Source organism: Esox lucius, chromosome 5 (genome assembly GCF_011004845.1).
Source record: "Esox lucius isolate fEsoLuc1 chromosome 5, fEsoLuc1.pri, whole genome shotgun sequence".
Lineage (NCBI taxonomy): Eukaryota > Metazoa > Chordata > Actinopteri > Esociformes > Esocidae > Esox > Esox lucius.
Window position 1 is genome coordinate 26,984,642 of NC_047573.1, and position 5,462 is coordinate 26,990,103.

A 5,462-nucleotide genomic window follows, 5' to 3' on the forward strand; every position below is an offset into this window, starting at 1 on the left:
TCATAGTATACAGCTCTGGAAAAATGTGAGAGACCACTGCACCTTTTTCTTTCCTTTCCAAAAAGTTGAAAAGGAAAGTTTTGAGTGAGGAACAGAAGCGTTCAATTTGCAGTGGTCTCTTAATTTTAACCCTTCTGTTCCTCACTCAGAACCTTCCTTTTCAACTTTTTTGGAAAGGAAAGAAAAAGATTCAGTGGTCTCTTAATTTCTTCCGGAGCTTTATGTCATTTTAATGTTTTAGAATTTTTTTAGTTCAGCAGATGATAGCACATACATTATATAATCTATGTATTGTGTTAAAGACGAAAATTATTTATAGTGTCGCCACACAAACTGTGTTCCTTTAAAACCAAAGAATTGAACGTAACTAATCTCCTATTTACGGACGGGAGCTCGCTTTAGATGAGGGAGTTATGTTCAAGCCATCAAACTCAACCGAACATGTTGCCCATATTGCTTCTAAACAATTTCTAAACAATTTGTGCCAGAGACTTAAAAGTGACATTTCGGGCCAAAGCCCACAAGCGTTCCCTTCAGAGCAGCGGTGCCTTCTTGCGGATTGTAGATCATTGGGGTCATACCAGTTCAGTTTCGGGCCAAATGCCTGCAGGGTTTTGCTCTCACCTCATACTCGATTGATTCATTAGAATAAGGGTAGGCATCTCTTGTCTTCAGGGAAGGTTGGGGGGGAGAAAGACTGGAAGAAGTAAGGAGTAAACCGTTCTTACTAGGCTTAGGATAGGGTATAGTGCCTTGAATAACTCTCTGCATCGAATAGTTAAGCACCCAAAAGGAAGGTGTGATTATTCTGAGGATGAGGGTACAGGGGAACATGCATTTATGTAGTGTGGAAATTACGATGGTGAAAGAAAGAGTTTGAGAACAAGTGTGTGAGAAAAAAAAAAGTGAAAAAGTGTGTAAAAACGTCATTTATTGATGTAAGTTGGTTGTTTTCTTTTCTGAGAGATAGAGGGCTGATAGGAAGGATTTAGGTCTGTCCTGTCCCTGGCCCACACTGCAGGTCAGTAGGTGGCAGAAATGGACACCAACCGCCGTAAAACCCCATAGAATAAGAATATTCATGTCAAAAGCTTTTGACAATGTTGATCATTCCCTTTTAATTTTCAAGTGGATGTAATTAGGATGATGCCTCCTTGTGCTTTTCCATGCTTGTGCTATCTTCGTGAAAGAACTCAAGCAGTTTTGACTGAAAGGGTTGAGTGTGAATTTCTGGAAGTGTGTCACGGATTGATTTCGGGTCCTGTCTTAGGCTGGACAATAGAACACATAAAAAGTCACCCATGCCTGTAAAATAGGCAAAGAACACTGGCTGAGCAAGAATACTAGCAAGAGGCCATAACAAATGAATTGAAGCAAACCTTTGCTGAGCCTCTTCTGACCAAAATGAAGGTTAATGGCACCAAAAAAGTTTTCCTCTTTTATTATACTTGTTCAACCTTATTTCATGACAAAACTGTAAAATAACAGCTGGTTTAGAAAGTAAAAATCTGGTCCTTTATGGTATCAATTGCCTTCAAATATGATATTAAACGTATTAAAAAAATGCATCTTCTGACTTTTTCTTGTCTAATGTTTGATGAAAGTGAATGGTGCTGACAAACCCGATTTTATTAAATCCTCCACCAAATTTCCCAGTGGGTGCGAGACACTTTGGCTGTGACCAGGTTTTGGGAAAAGCTGAACATTTGACTCGTCAGAGAAGATGACCTTACTCCATTCCTCTATTGTTCAATCCTTATGGTCTTTTGCAAACTTCAGCTTGGCTCTTCTTTGCTTCTCATTGATGAAGGGCTTTTTTATAGCTTTGCACGACTTCAGCCCAGCCTCTAGGAGCCTGTTTCAAACTGTCCTCACTGTGCACTTCACCCCAGCTGCTGTTTGCCATTCTTATTGTAGGTCACTTGATGTCATCTTATGGTTGCAGAGTGACATTTGAATGAGTTGACAGTCATCTTGGTCAGTGGACAGTTGTTTTCACCCTCTGCCAGTCTGTAGCTTTGTTGTCCCCAATGTCTGTTGCTTGACCTTGTTCTTATGAACTGCCGTCTTTGAAATTTTCAGGATGGAAGCAACCTGACGCTCACTGTATCCCTCTGACAGTAAAGACAGAATTGAACCATTCATTTCCCCTCTCAAAGCTTTTCTTTTCAATGCATTTGTAATGCTAAAAGTTATTTTTTTGTTCAAATTACCTTTGAGGTACTACAAAGGTGTTTTTGCCATCCAGCTGGTCTTATTGCAAGAGGATAGTGATGACGACAGCAGTGGTTTTTATACTTTTCCTCGTTAAATTAGATTTGGTTCAGGTAATCACCTAATCAGTACCTCATTAAGTAAATGAGGTGAGCCTGTTTTGGAATTTAACAGACAATGGAATGGAATGGCTGCCATACATGCAGAGAGGCTGATTCAAGAAAAATTTGGAGTGGTTATTTATTAAAACACAATACTTTTGTATAAATAAAAGATGTTTCAGAATGTCATCGCTTTTTACTAATATTACACCTGAATCCCCTTTCTAAAAGCTACAGTGAGCAATACCACTAGCCCAGACACTGCCATCAAAACTTTGCTACAGATTGCTTATTTCTAATGTTATATTCCATTAAATTTGGAATCATTGTGTAGACAATAGCCATTAATGTTGTATTGCTGTGTAGCCAACTGAGCTCCCTTGCTCCTCATACTGGCCATTTGTTTGTCCTACACTTTATCTGTCTGCTGGGCCATCCCGGGCTCATTATCTAAGAACATTATCAGATTTAAAAATGAGCATCCAAGCAGCCAAGCAAATACATCAACGATACAGTACATATGTTTTTTTTAGTACATGAATGTGAGCATCACAGCTCAATTCAAAACCTACTAACAAAAAGATGACAACAAATTACCCGGCATCCATTTAGCAAACAATATAAAATGACAAAATAATGAAATTGGTTATCATATTATGAAGGCTTAAAATTGTCAATTAGAAAAATAACAATACAGAAATGGTTTAATTTGGTATTTTCAACCACGACTGGAAAGGGTTTTGCTTTTGATTGGTAGGTGCCAGCTTTGGGTTTCTCGAGTTTTAAGTCATACCCCTGAATGAGCAAAATCGACAGTGCAACTGGAAACTCATTGAATCTGCTGACTAGTAGGGTATTGTGACGTATAACAATTGGCTAGAATTAGAATGTTTAGAACACATTCTGAGGTGGAGTTGGTGCTAGTGATGTGAAGTTCGATCTGGATCCTTTTGAATTGTTCAGTATAAACAATAAATCTTTCGACTAATTCCGTTCACTTGAGTCAGTCGCCCCCCTCTTGTCTGCACTTGACTTGTTATAAAGATGGGAATAGGAAGGAGCTGTAGTACTCTAACTAAGAGTAAATGCTACACCACAACATGTTTACAGCCAACACCAAAATCCTGTTCATTATGTGTATTATCAGAAGATTAATAAATGAAGTACTGTACAAAATACATGCAAGCGCAACTCATTTTCCAAAGTTAAAATCAAGAGACAAAATCAAGGATCAATTTAGATGAAAGCGATCGAAAGGAATCATTAGAAAATACTTCATTTTAAACGTCGCAATATTTATCCTATCATTACAACTTTTTAAAGGTTCTCATACTACTTTTTTATCTAATAAATCTAATAAATAATAATATTTTAATAAAATCCTTTTTTGGTTTATTAGGATGATAATAAAGAGACTCAGAGATCCAAAAGATTTAAAGACATATGCTATCTTCTCCTTTGTCATTGTCGTTCCTTCCTGTGATTGTATTACAAATAGACATGTACATACAGCATACCCTTGGAGAACTGATAATATACAGTATCTCACAAAAGTTTTTACAAATATTTGATTATATCTTTTCATGTGACAACAATGAAGAAATGACACTTTGCTACAATGTAAAGTAGTGAGTGTACAGCTTATATAACAGTGTAAATTTGCTGTCCCCTCAAAATAACTCAACACACAGCCATTAATGTCTAAACTGCTGGCAACAAAAGTGAGTACACCCCTAAGTGAAAATGTCCAAATTGGGCCCAATTAGCCGTTTTCCCTCCCCGGTGTCATGTGACTCGTTAGTGTTACCAGGTCTCAGGTGTGAATGGGGAGCAGGTGTGTTAAATATGGTGTTATCGCTCTCACACTCCCTCATACTGGTCACTGGAAGTTCAACATGGCACCTCATGGCAAAGAACTCTCTGAGGATTCCACATAAAGATGGCCTAGGCTATAAGAAGATTGCCAAGACCCTGAAACTGAGCTGCAGCACGGTGGCCAAGACCATGATCAGTCATACTTTCAAAATCAATACCAAAATTTCACAATTTCTGCCAGGGTATGCAAACTTATGAGCACAACTGTAACATAATCACTTGACAGCTGAATTACAGCCTACTGTCCTAATATTTATTGTAGCTAACGTTTCTTACTTTGGAACATTAATAGTGTCTAGCTAAATATTCAAACTTGGCATGATGTTAATAGACGACAAAATCTAATGTTGAGACACAATTTTATGATGAGGTAGTCTGTCCCGGGCGGTCCCAATACTAGCATACTAGCTTACTGTGTACTAAATAGTACGTACTTTACCATCATCCTTGAAGTACATACTTGTAGTACGTAATATGTAGTATGCGATTTGAGATTCAGACATGGATCCTCATTCATCGTTCCTTCCAGTGAGCGAGATTATAAGATTCGAAGATCCTACTGAGAATCTTATAAAAGAAAATTCTAAAAGAAAATTGTTTGCGAATGAACCATCAGTAGTAGGTGCCACTGCTTTCAACGGTATTGTTAGGAAGAGCCAGGGTGAAACAAGAAACCAGGCAAGCCTAGTTCAGCCGGCCAGCAATAGAAACTGCTGCCATCTCGAGATTCAAACCCAGGTCACCCACATGGAAGGCTGTGTTATTTACCACTACACCACAGAGCTGTGCATTTGCTAGGTGTCAGTATAGCCTCTTGTCTCTATCCTGAACAAATCCTCTTTGGCCACTGGCTGTTTTAATAGTTAATTGGCCATTTGTGAATGACATTGATACAGTTAAACTGACTAATGTTTCTTACTTAGTTTACCATCACCAAAAATAGCGGCTTTGTATTGCATTTGCCACTGGCCGTTTTAACAGCGTATTAGCCAATAAGCTTTACCGGTATCTAGTAACTTACTGGAAAAGTCATAAGAATTGAGAATTTGCTAGCGAGTCTGCCAAAGCTATTTCAATTCATGGAATAAGAATATATTTGTTCATTCATGGCAAAACAACATACTTTTTTCTTTCATTTGTGAATTACATTTATACAATAACCATCAATAAAGATAACTTTTTCATCAAGTGAAAAGACAAGAGAATCGTGGAATCTACCAGAAATAATTAATAAATGTCATTGCTCTCGATAGATTTGAACTTGAGAGGCAC